This window comes from Rhineura floridana, chromosome 14 (assembly GCF_030035675.1).
Source record: "Rhineura floridana isolate rRhiFlo1 chromosome 14, rRhiFlo1.hap2, whole genome shotgun sequence".
NCBI classification, from domain to species: domain Eukaryota; kingdom Metazoa; phylum Chordata; class Lepidosauria; order Squamata; family Rhineuridae; genus Rhineura; species Rhineura floridana.
This window is the reverse complement of record NC_084493.1, coordinates 4,004,553-4,017,895: the sequence shown is the minus strand read 5'-3', so window position 1 is coordinate 4,017,895 and position 13,343 is coordinate 4,004,553. Positions and strand designations below refer to the sequence as shown.

Here is a 13,343-nt window from a genome sequence, read left to right as displayed (position 1 = left end):
AAATTGAACATTGAAATTCTGAGGAAGCTGAAACCTGTGCCCACTTTCAAATTCCACGTGAGGACGAGTTGTGTGTGTTTGGGTGGAATCACCATACAGAATGTATACCATCCCGGCAATACCCATGGAAGAGATGACACATCAAGGTTAGGGTTGTAATACTCAAATCAGATTTTCAAAAATGCACATCCAAGTTAGAAATACATTTTTAGGGCCACTTTTGATAATGCTGTTTCTTATTTATGTACACCTGTGTGAAAGATCTCTGTCACGCTCTTAATTAAAATAATCCCAGAGCAAGGTACAATATAATCAAAATGATAACAGCATTGGTCAATCTTGTGCCCTCCAGAAGTTTTGCACTACAACACCCATCCGTCCCAGCTGGCACGCCATGTTGGTTGGAGCTTATGGGAATTATAGGCCAAAACCTCCGGAGGGCACCAGGTTGGAGACAGCTGCATTAAAGCATTAAAATCAACAGCACAAGTCATAGAGATCCAGCCACAAAACCCTTCCAAATGGGCCAGAACAATATAAACTTTTTGATGTTCTTAACTTTTGTAAATAGGTTTTTTTTAAAAGATGTCTTGAAAGCTTTTTTAAAAAGTTTTTAAAGACGTTTTGTTTTAATGTATTTTAGTCCATTTTTATGATGTTTTAAAGTGATTTTAGTGCTTTTGTTTGCCGTCCTGGGCTCCTGCTGGGAGAAAGGGCAGGATATAAATAAATAAATAAATAAATAAATAAATAAATAAATAAATAAATAAATAAATAACATTTAAGCATCTTGGTGGATAAGCACTGCATTTCCAAAGTCAGCATGTGATGTCCTGTTTTTCTACAAATTTCTGAAATATAACAGCATGTAAAATAACATTTCCATACAACCTGTTTATTGAGTATTCATTTGTTTGCACAAAGTCTGTGCAGATGTTAGATAATATCAGCTATTTACTGAGCTTTCATCTTTATACAACTTTGCATCAAGCGGTACCCTGACTATCCAGTGCATTTCCTCATAACTTTCCTTCTTGGGGGGAAAAACCCTGGTGTTTTGGGTGAAGTGGGTTTGATGCACAACAGCATCAAAATCAACTGTATCTGCGTAATCTGAAATTGCCAGAATGTGATTGAATCCCACCTGAAAATAGCGACAATCTGGAAGCACCTTGGGTTTGTCTGGAGAGTTCTTTTGCAAACACATTCAAGGAAGAAGGATATGCTTTTGAATTTGCCTCCCACACATCTCCCCCAAATTCACCTGATGCCTAAAGATGGTCTGCCAAAGATGTAAACAAAGGAGTTTATTTATTTACTGGTGTCATTTAGAGACTGCTTACTCTCAAACAAATCTCGAAGCAGTTTACATCAGAAAAGCCATATATACAATTTCAACAATTTAAGAAATGAAGAAATGGCAGGTATGGATATATACAATGCAACATAATACCCATATATGAAACAATAATCATATCAATATAAAATTCTAAAAAATGAAATATATGTAGATGTGTAAATCTCTTATTAAACATAACTCAAGCTCTCAGAAACATTGTGCCCACACAACCACTATCACAAACTCTCATCTTCATCAACTACTCACACCCATATACACAATCATTACATCTTTATCCAGGTTTTTCTTTATTGCACATCCTTTCATCAATCCTTACACACAACAGCCAATAATAATCAGACACACAAATCATAATAACAATCATAAGAGCAGTCAGCAAACTTACTGACATCTTTTGTGGGCAATAATTCTCGAATGAGAAGTTTAAATCAGGACCCACCACTAGGTAAGTCACAAAAATTGTGTGTGGGAGATAGTGAGTGTTTGTGGGTATGTGCACACACACAGAGAGAGAGAGAGAGAGCCAAAAAAGGGGATGGGCCATTATCATCAATAAATACTGAAGTACTAGTAGACTGAAAAAGTAGCAAGTTTCTTTCTTTGAAACTCTCATCCACACTAGCCAATATATTCCATTTTGATGCATCAACAGCCTGAATGGGATTTTTTTGGGGGGGGGGGAATCCATTCAAAGTGAAGCTGCAGGACTTCAAACTGGGGAATTAAGGATGTCCTGCAATTTCCCAATCGGATAGAAATCTCTTCAGTTTGGCTAGATTGCGATGTTGGCTCTCTATCAAGCATCTTAGAAACTTTAAGCTTGCCCCCTTTTTAATGTGAATGGTGCATAATAATCGGACAAAAAATGGGAGGAATTTATCAAAATCATGTCTGATCTGACTTGTCAGAAAATTAGAGGCAACCGTTCTGTCCTGGCTGGTGTAATCTTTTCTCCTTTCCAATCATCGCATGGTGATGGACCTGCCTTGAAGATTCTATAGCTTTAGGTCTACAATGTGTCCACCCATAGCTTGAAGTGCCTGCGTCAGTTTCATGCCAATTACAAGCTTCTAATTGTAACTTGCTCATCTCATTGCAGTACCAAACAGTTGCAAAGTCTCTCTCTATTTTTCCCATGGACCACTTGAAAATCGCTGGGGGTCTTGTTGGACCGCATGATTTTTCTGCCTGTTGTAGTAATTGTAATGCACTCTGCTAGATATGGTATCATTTTCATTGCACTTTTTCTTCCTTCTTATCTTTGTTATATTGCATTTTATTGAATTACAGTTTGCATTCTATAGAATTCAAATTGCAATGCAATATAAGAAATAAAAGGAGCAAGACAAATACAATTATAATCAATATTAATATTTAATGCAGAGTTGGACATGCCACAGGCCACCTGAATGAAGCTCTCAGACGACTCGTGCTCCACAGACCACAGTCTGGCAACCCTGGTTTAGGGTATTTGTAACCTGTCCTGAAAGAAACTCGCAAGCTATCAGTAATATCATTTATAGTATCAGCAAAATTAAGCAAGCACCCCCAGTTTATGTTGCACATATGTGGTTTATGTATAAAGCAACTACCCAAATGTCAATCTCACAACATTATTTTTTCAAAGATGGAGTTAAGGATAGTGAAGCTCAGTTTTTGTTCCATTCGGTCAAGCTCTAAGAAGTTTACAATGCTAAGAAAAATAAGAGTTGTAGCTTACCTAAGATTCTGTTCGTTGTGTCTTTCCGGGACTCCTGTCCAAATGCATCCGTTCTGAGAGTTTCCTAACTGCTGGGGTCTCTTATATAGCCTTGTATGGAGCTTAGGGGGTGGCATTGAGCCACACAGATGGAAAACTTGCTCTGACCGCAAAGAAACCAGAGCCTATGTAAATCCCTTTAAAGGAGGGGATGCAAATCCAAACTTTTCTGTACGATCAGGAAAAATGCAATGGCCAGCAGGAGAAGTGGCAGTGCCCTGGAACACATACACGTTAGATAGCTTGTTAAATCTTATCCTGATGTCCTCGTTCTGAACCATGGAGATCAGCAGGGCCAGCTCCAAAGGCTGGCACAATTGGGCATTTGCTGGGTCCCCCAAGCTCATTGCCCCAATGGTGCTGTCCTTCTCATTTTTAATGGAGCATCCCCAAAATGTCAGAAGCAGCATGAGACCATTCTCTGTTTGAACAACCTGCTTCTTTCAGGTTAATGCAGCTCACTGGAGGTGCCTTGGTTTAGACCAGGGGTGAGGAGACTTTCTGAGCCTTGTTCATGGGGCACTTCTGGGGGCCATGTCAGTGGGCACTTCCAGAAGCAAAAGTGGGTAGAGCAATGGGTGTAAACTTTGTATGGTAGGCTACATTCCAGATACACATAAGTCAGGAATTTTCTGTCTCTTACACACACACACACACACACACCTTCCATCCAGGCAAGGAAGATAAACGATCACAGTTAAAGGACTCATTCCAGCTAAACAATAGCGCATGAATTGGGTGTGGAGCAATCTAGTGAGAGATGTGGCCTAGAAGAAGATACGGTTTAGGGAGAGTCCTGAGGGCCAGACAGAGAAGTCTGAAGGCCACATTAGCCACCCAGGCCTGAGGCTTCCAACTCCTCGAAATATTGGCGTTAGGAAGGGATGTAGTATCTCAGTGATAGAGTACCTGCTTTGCATGCAGCAGAACCCAGGTTCAACCCCTGGCATCGCCAGGCTGGGCTCAGAGAGACTTCTCATCTGAAATCCTGGAGAGCCGCTGCCAGTCAGTGTAGACAAAACTGTACTAGATGGACCAATGGTCTGACTCATTATAAGGCAACTTCCTCTGCTCATATCTCCTTCCCAATCTATTTGAAAATTCCTGGCAAAGGGCCATAGCTTAGCAGCAGAGTATCTGCTTTGTATGCAGAAGTTCCCAGGTTCAGTCCCCAGCCTCTCCCCCAGGGCTGGAAGATAACCCTTCTCTGAAATCCTGGAGAGCCACTGCCAGTCAGTGTGAACAATATTGAGCAAGTTGGGCCAATGATCTGACCCAGTATAAGGAAGCTTCCTCTGTTCCCATTATTCATTATTATTTATTTATTCATTAAATTTATATCCCGCCCTTCCTCCTGGTAAGAGCACAGGACGGCAAATGAAAACAGTACAAACACTCTAAAACATCTTTAGAAGACTCTAAAATATATTAAAACAAAACAAGAATATATTAAAAACTTCTTTAAAAACATCTTAATTTTTAAAAAAAAATCTTAAAAAACAACTCCAACACAGATGCTGAGTGGGATAAGGTCTTGACTTAAAAGACTTGTTGAAAGAGGAAGGCACCGAAAAGATAACAGAGATGGCGCCTGTCTAATATTTAAGGGGAGGGAATTCCAAAGGACAAGTGCCATTACACTAAAGCTCCGCTTCCTCTGTTGTACAGAACAGGCCTCCTGATAAGGTGGTATCTGCAGGAGGCCCTCACCTGCAGAGCGCAGTGATCGACTGGGTATATAAGAGATAAGACGGTCCTTCAGGTATCCTGGTCCCAAGCTGTATAGGGCTTTGTAAACCAAAACACCTGTGCATGCCTGCCAGTTATTTTGATTGGGGTCACTCTTAGGGGATAGGGATGAAAATTCTTCAGTCTACTTTTCACAGCAGACTGACCCAACTCGACGCCTGCAAAGCTGCTTGCGGATCAGAACACAACCCCCAGTCAGATTCTCCTGATTTTGCAATATGGGCTGTGTACTCACCATACATTTAAAGCAATCCCCCCATCCAAGAATCCTGGGAAACTGTTGTTTGTCAAGGGTGCTGGGAAATGTAGCTTTGTTAAAGATAAACTACAGTTCCCCGGACTGGGTGTGTCTATGTGCTTTTATGATGTATAACCAGCCAGAGTTTCAGTGCAAAAAAGGAGCATACAAAAGTACACGTTCTGCATAAAAGACCTGCACTAAATGCATATTTTAAGGATGAATGCAAAAAGCATCGAAAGGTGTATATTTTACATTTTTAAAGTATGTCATCTATGCAAAAAGAGCAGACAAAATTTAAGTGTGGATTTTCTGTGGTTTCTTTCAAAATATCTGCACAAAATGAAATGGATCATAGAGTTGACTGAGCACCAGCGAGACTGAAATGTGACAGAACTGGGCATCTGGATGGCAGGATCTGTCAATGTCAATTCTCTCAGTTTCTCATGTTTAAATTTAGTTCTCTACATGTCTGCAGCAATTTGTGATATTTTTTTTAAATCCTCATGAAAATTCATCAGCATTTTAGTGCAATTTCTCCTAATAAATACATTTTTGTATGCAGTTTTGACTAAATTTACACATTTTTGCAAGCCTTTTCTCCTAACATAATGCATTTTTGTATGTTATTTTTACTAATATATTAATTCTTATATACATTTTCCCCCAATATATGCATTTTTCTAAACATTGGAAAACTGCATCACAAAATTCGGCTTAGCACAAATTTCAAAGGAGATCGCTGTGTTTCAGTTCGCAGGTTGTTTTCGGAAAGTGCAAATTTGATAAATTTTACTGTGAACTGAACTGAGTTTCTCCCCCATCCCTAGTCACTGCAAAAATAAAGTTAATTTTATGCACACAGAAAGTGATAGCAGACCAGTACTCTCCTAGGTACGTGTGCGAATTTGAGCAGGAGGCAGAAAAGGGCCGGCTGGGAGTGTTTGAAGGCTTGTTGGATTGAGGGCCACTGCCTCTGCTCAGAGCCTTCCGAACTCTGCTGTGAGATGGGGGCCAAGGCAAAAGGAGAAAAAAATGGCAAAGGTGTCCCAGAAATAATAACCACCCTCGGATTGCACTGAGTTCGATTTATGTTTGCACAGTAAAAGAAGAGCAACATATGAGATCACTAAATGTTACTGCAATAACAACAAAAAGGAATGTTTTTGTCTCCTTTTCATTACAGTGGGCTCTTGTTGCTGGAGAGCAGTTTCTTTACTGGCCCCCGTATGGGAAATTACAGGAAGACAAACTATTTTAGACTGTATTCTAACTAAAATTGCAAGCCATAACAAAGGGGAAAGTAAAGTCTTCTGCTAAGGATGCATCTCTCATACATTTTGAGCTCCACCTAAGAACGGGCGAATCTATTTTGGGTTTCTCATTTTTCCTGTCTTCCCCTCAGCTCTCTGTATTTCCACATCTGTTTGTGTATTTTTTAAAAAATAAAAAAAAGTCCTCATGTAAGTTTATCAGCATTTCAGTGCATTACTCTGAATATACACATCTTTCTATGCAATTTTGGTTCATATATATATTTTTGCAAGGCAGTGTTCCCTAATATAATGCCTTTTTGTCTGTTGTTTTCACTAATAAATGCCTTTATATGCACACTTTAGTCTAGTGTATGCATTCTTTAACATGGCTGGAGAACTGAACTGCAAAATTCAGAGAAGCACAAATGTCAAAGGATCGCTGTGTTTCAGTTCACATGTTGTTTTGGCAAGTGTGAACTAGGTAAGCTTGCCTTTAAACGTGAACGGAATGAAATTTCTCTCCGCATCCCTAGCTCTAAGTCCACATCTTCATTTCTACATTTATTCTACCTTATGGCATCCACAATTAAACACCAACCACTAACTGGATCTTTTCCCCAACAGAGCTAAAAGCGGTTTTGGGGAGGGTAGGAAAAGGGCACGAGAGGAAAGAGTTAAGTCCTCTGTCCCCTCCCCACTTCAAATTGCAGCCTGCATCGTATGAAATCTGCCTCCCCCAAGCTAGGACCCTCTGGGTGTTTTGGATTACAGTTTCCTGCAACCCCACCCAGCACAGCTTCCCGTCAACCCCAACAATTCCCATCAACCCCAGCGTCATCAGACTGCGCTGGCTGGGGTTGATGGGAGTTGTAGTCCCAAACATCTGGAAGGTCCCTGCGTGGAGAAGGCTGGTTTAAACGAACAGAAAAGAATCCAACCACAGAGCCATTTAGCCCTGTAGTGTTTGCTGCAACTGGAAATGCCTCTCTGGCAGAGAAGGGTCTCTTTTTCTCAGGTCTGCTACCAGTTTTGGGGGGATTTGAATCTGGGCCTAACTGCATGCAAAGCAGGTGCCTTAGCTCTGAGCCCTTCTCTTTTATTGCTGCTGGCTCTTAGCTGCGAGTCAGCCTTTTCATCTTCAGCTGGCTATGCACCTCCAAGCCTGATAGCTATCTATAGACTACAACTCCCCTCAGTACAAAACATTTGGAGGGCACCAGCTTGGGAGAGGCTGAGCTCCCTGAAATTGCACTAAAATAAAGATCACATCCCCAGCATACATTTAAAGGACTCTTACATCAACTGAACAAAGAATCCTTAGGAAATGTAGCTTGTGAAGGCTGTTAGGAACTGGAGCTGTGTGAAGGGTCCCCTAACAATTCTCAGCACCCTTAACAAACTCCAGTTCCCAGGATTCTTTGGGGGAAGCCATCACTGTTTAAAGGGGCATGATGCTGCTTTAAATGTACGATGTGGATGTGACCAAAGTCTTTTGGCCTCTCTTAAAATTTCACTTGACCAAGAAGGCCTCAGTGGCCATGCTGGCTGGGGCTGATGGGAGTTGTAGTTTTGCTTGTCTGGATGGAGGAAAGAGAGAGAGAGTGTGAAGAAACTAGCCTAACGTACAAAAGTAAAATTGACATTTGTTACTCCGCCCACTTTTGCCTCTGGCCCCTCCCATCACTGGCATGTGGCCCTTGGAAGGCTGCCCAGAAGGGAATGTGGCCCTTGAGCTGAAGAAGGTTCCCCGTCCTCCTAGCACATGATTCTGTTCCTCTCCATGTCACGAAATATCTGGCCTGCCGATTCCTGTCCTTTAAATCTCTGACTGTGTACAGACACCATACTGTTAAAGCACATTTTCCCCCTCCAAAGAATCCTGGGAACTGTAGTTTACCCCTCACAGACCTACAATTCCCAACACCCTTAACAGAGTACCCAGAATACATGTGCGTGTGCGTGCATACATACTTTAAATGCTGCCTTGGGATCTTTCTTGGAGGAAGGGTGGGATATAAATTTAATATTAAAATAAATAAATGCCCTTTAAATGTGTGATGTGTACACAGCCTCTGTTGAAGGAACAGCCACAGAAGCTGGCCACGAGCCACAGAAGCTGGCCACGGCAGGTTGCTTCCTGCTCAGTTGGCTGGTATATTCCTCTTGTTTCTTCCTTTTCTCTCTCCACATGAAATAATCGGTTACATTCATGAATCTGCAACCTGAACGTAAACAGTTCCGTCAAGGCAAAGTAAGCCTGATGAGCTCTTGGCCTTGGGAAGAGAACATTTCTTCCTAAGGAAAATTGAATTAAGGTTGCTTTGCTCTGCTGTGGAAGGAGCCAAGGCTGTTGTTCCATGTGAGGGGCACAGAGATTATTAGTTAGTGAAATGAAATCTGATTACTTTGGCAGTGCCGTGCCAATAGGTCCCCGGTTTTGATGCTCCCTAGACAAAACCAGCCTGTGACTGATTTTCTGTTTTGGAGAAGGTAGAGACATGAGTCACACACTGTGGCCAGCAAGGATGGCTCCTCCTTCTCTGGCCGGGACGCGGGGATGGGGCTGTAGGCGCCTAAGCATCACGGTGAGGCAGGTCCCGTTGTGCTGAGGACTCTTGGGAAGAGCTGATGGGATGGTAGATGTCTGCCTTTGATGTTGTACCAGACCAACAGCCCACAGGAAGACGCCAGACTTGGGCTTATGTGCACAGGCCTCAGTGTGGCGTAACGGTCATCGAGTGTCAGACTCGGCCCTCAGTTCAAATCCCCCTCAGCCATGAAATTCACTGGGTGGGTGCCCACTAAAATATTGATGAATTCTCATGCTGACTTTTAAGATGTTTTAAAGGTTATTTTTAAATATATTTTTTTTTTAAAAAAAATTAATGCCTTAAAGATGTTTTATTTTTAAGATGTTTTTAATGTTTTATTGCTTGTCGCCCTGGGGTCCTTCTAGAAGGAAGGACAGGATAATAGATAGAGAGATGCAGATATAACACAAACCGTTGTGCAGAACTGCACTTAAGAGTGGAAAAATAGGAAACAGAGAAAGTGAAATTGACGGATTTGTCAATCCCACTCAGAGGCACCTTGGTCTTCCATTCCTACCTTGGGACCTTTGCACCTGACTCTGGTTGGTAGATCTTGAGGTTCTGGTAAAAACAGCTAAGCAGATCTGACACCTCTGAGGCCTGCACACCCCAGGATGAACTTGCCTTTGGACTGGCTGTTGCTGTGATACTGGGAAACCACCCTATGTATCATCAAAACTCTGACAATGCCTTGACGCTTTACAGGTCAATGTTATGGTTCTAAGAAGAGCACAGCTGGGGAAAACTAGTTAAGCTACATCAGTTACTGTGCCAACAAGGGTGTGGTACACAGGAACAGAGGAAGCTGCCTTATACGGAGTCAGACCATTGATCCATCTAGCTCAGTATTGTCTTCACTGACTGGCAGCCGCTTTCCAAGGTTTCAGGCAGGGGATATCCCCGGCCCTGCCTGGAGATCCCGAGGACTGAACCTGGCCTGCTGATTCAGGTTGCCTGGATCAACCTGGGGCCTTCGACGTGCAAAGAGGATGCTCTACCACTGAGCTGCAGCTCCGCCATTAGAACCACATCAGTGGCCACCTTGCCCTGATTCCCTTCAGCAGCACGTCTGTTATGCTAATCGCTACACTTTTGTATGGGAAAAGTGCTTGTCCCAGTTTCTATACATTCCCAGTCCAGACAGGTAGAGTGGGAGAATGGCAGAGGTATGTACCCTCCAGTGGAAAACCAGCGGCAGAGTGAGTTCTGGACCTACAGGTGTAAGAGGTCTTGTGCACCACCAGCAAGTACCTGTATGAACAGTGGTTTGATGCACATGGCAATGTGCCATCCATAATATGCAGCGGCAGTGGCTATGGGGAACGTAGAGTCCAGGGTCAGAGAGAGGAGCAAATAGGTTTATAGCTGGCAATATTGCCATTTTCTGCAATCTATACGTTAAGCATTTTAAATCTGAATGGTGGGATACTTGCAGAGGTGATATTACTCCCTCAGGGCATCATATCTGCCAAATGTCAGGGAGATTGGACAAAGGGTGCCCGTTCTGAGAGGCAATGAAATAAGTGGCGCCTTCCAATTAAACTTTCCATTTTAAATGGAGGCTCTAAATGGAAACCAAACGTTGACATTTTCAATCTGAATGGCATGAAATTTGCATACATTACACTGTTCCCACAGGACATTAAACCTGTCAAGTTTCAGAAAGCTCAGACAAAGGGTGCCCATTTTACAGACAAGAAAAAAATAATGCCTTTTAAATTGCTCTGAACTTGAGGAGAAAAATGGGAGGTGGGGGACTTCCATTATGCTCAATATCAGATCAAACCCTCTTTAACTATCTTATACCTGCCAAATTTGCATCCAAATGGGATGAAACTTTCAGGAGCTCTAATACTCCTGGGTATTCAGAATACCCCCCTCCCTAGTTAACAACCTCAGATCTCCTTGATTGTGCAAACATGTTTCCTAATTTATTTATTCATTCATTCATTTATAAAAGTATTTATATACCACTCTCTTGCAAAACATCAGAGCAGCATTGAGCAACATAAAAAAAACTTTACAAACACTGCAGATTGCTTGAGAATTCACCCTTGAAGGGGGGGGGAAAGGTTGCAAGGACCTCTTTGCACTCCTGATTTCAGAGTTTTCCAAATGTTTCACCTGTAAGCCACCTTTGCCCTGTAGGCACAGAGGTGCTGGCAGAGAAGGGGAAGGGGCCGGCATTTGGTATTGTCACCTAGATGATGCCCACAGACAGAGAACTGAGTCTGGCATTGGGCACCCCAAGCCCCATTATGCTGGTATTTGAATCTCCCCCTTCCCCCTCTTCCTCAGTGGTGCAGCAAGGTAATTTTGGGTTCTGGACACAATAGTCTGACTATGTCGCCCTTTTTGAAAAGATGCTAATGTATCTTCCTATCATCCTTCTAAATGTAGTGAGGCAGCCTTGCGGCATTGGGGGCCCCTCGTGCTCATTCTCGTCCATGGGGTCCAGGACATCTGCCTCCAAATCCTTCCCTGACAACAACCTTCCCCCAAAGAGATACCCAAGGCCAAGGCTGTAGTTGTCCGAGGTCCCGGGTGTGTGTGTTCTTAGACCCCATATTTTGGGGGGAGCAAGGTCCCAGCAGGGTCCTTATGTCTCCAGCATCCTATGAGCCAATCAGCATGAAAGGGGAGCATGTTAGCAACTGAGAAAAGTCCCAATGAGTGTCAGTCACAAGCAAGCAATTTTATTTATTATTTGATTTATATCCCGCCCTTCCTCCCAGCAGGAGCCCGGGGCAGCAAACAGAAGCACGAAAAACACATCAAAACAATTCAAAAAGCAAACACAAGTTGTAGAGAGGGAACATTCCATAATTGCAGAAGAGACAGCGAATCCTGAGGACAGCATCCCATCTACATCATAAAGCAGTTTGGTAGCAGCGGGGGATAAACGTGTAAATACTGAATTCAGTAATTCAGGCAATATCTCTGACCATGAGAAAGGACAGCCAAATGGTGACAGTGACAGAGAAGCAGAAAGCAGCATTCAGGTCTGGCCAGATTATTCTATAATTTTAGAAGGTTGTATAATCTTAGAAGGTGGCATGGCTGGGACTGTCATGAAGGGACCCTGCACTTCTGAATTTGCCACTACACTACTGCACAGAGCAGCAGGGCCACTGAGAGCTGGCAATGGGCCCAGGACAGGATGTATGACCAGCCCCCCCCCAAAAAATCTTCCCACAAACCAAATGCAGAGCTTGGAAAAGTTACTTTTTTGAACTACAACTCCCATCAGCCCAGTCCAGTGGCCATGCTGGCTGGGGCTGATGGGAGTTGTAGTTCAAAAAAGTAACTTTTCCAAACGCTGACAAATGTTACTACTTTCTTTAAACAAGTTTTTCTCAGGGTGCGAAAGACTGAAAATAAATGAAAGAAACCTATCGGAATAGGATAGTTAATATGTTTATTAGAAAGAACACTGTTCACAAACCCAAGTGAAAATAAATAAATTTAACATTTTTAGTAGTACTGCATGACTAAACTACTTAATTAGTTGTGTTAATACTGAACTGTGAACTGGGGCCTACTACAATAGTTCTGGTTGCGCTTTGCCATGGGAGAATCGTATTAATAAATGCTGGTGCTTTTTTCAAAATTTATTTTATCCAACAAAATGTATATACTGCTTCATTTTTTAAAAACTCTTAGTGGTTTACAAAAAAAAGATTATCAATGAAACAGTTAAAAACAAGTAATTAATTTTTTAAAAAAACAATTAAAATAGCAACAGACTGAAAAGATTAAAAATAGATGAGCATCTATGTGTTTGGATAAGCTTGTTCAAACAAAAAAAATTTAAACAGGTGCCGAAAAGAACACAGTGAAGGTGCCCGCCTGATGTCAGTAGGCAGGAAGTTCCAAAGAGTACTTGCTGCGCACTAAACATTTCTTACCATTGCAGCATGAGTATTTGCGGCACCTCTAACAGTGCCAGCTCCACAGATCAAAGCGCTCTAGGAGGCACATATGGGGTAAGGCAGTCCCGCAAGCAAACTGGTCCCAAGCTGTTAAGGGCTTTATGTACCAATAGCAACACCTTGAACAAACTGGCAACCAGTGCAGATCCCTGAGCAGGGGCTTACTCCTGTCAGTAATCGGGCTGCAGCGTTCTGCACCAGCTGCAGTTTATGGGTCCAGCGCAGGGGAAGCCCCACATAAAGCGCATTGCAGTCATCCAGTCTTGAAGTCGCCAAAGCCTGAACCACTCTGCCCAACTCTCCCAGTCCAGGAACGGCCATAGCTGTGTCACCGGATGCATCTGATAAAAGGCACTTCAAGCCACTGAGTCTACCTGGGCCTCTAGTGGCAGCGCTGGATCCAGAAGCGCTCCCAGGCTGCGTACCTGCTCCTTCAGGAAGAGTGCAACCCCAACCAG

At 42.7% G+C, this 13,343-nt stretch overlaps 1 protein-coding gene across 5 annotated transcripts in view; it reads right to left on the bottom strand.

The window, feature by feature from the left end:
- Nucleotides 1-13,343, bottom strand: part of CILP (cartilage intermediate layer protein) — a 41,459-nt gene that overhangs the window by 26,260 nt on the left and 1,856 nt on the right. For 3 of the 5 annotated variants that reach the window (XM_061595553.1, XM_061595552.1, XM_061595557.1), the window contains exon 2: nt 3,081-3,337. The exons of 1 other annotated variant lie outside the window; for it this stretch is intronic. The gene's annotated coding sequence lies outside the window, so the exon portion shown is untranslated. The remainder of the gene's footprint in view (nt 1-3,080; nt 3,338-13,343) is intronic. One more of the 5 variants, XM_061595554.1, reaches the window with a different exon arrangement.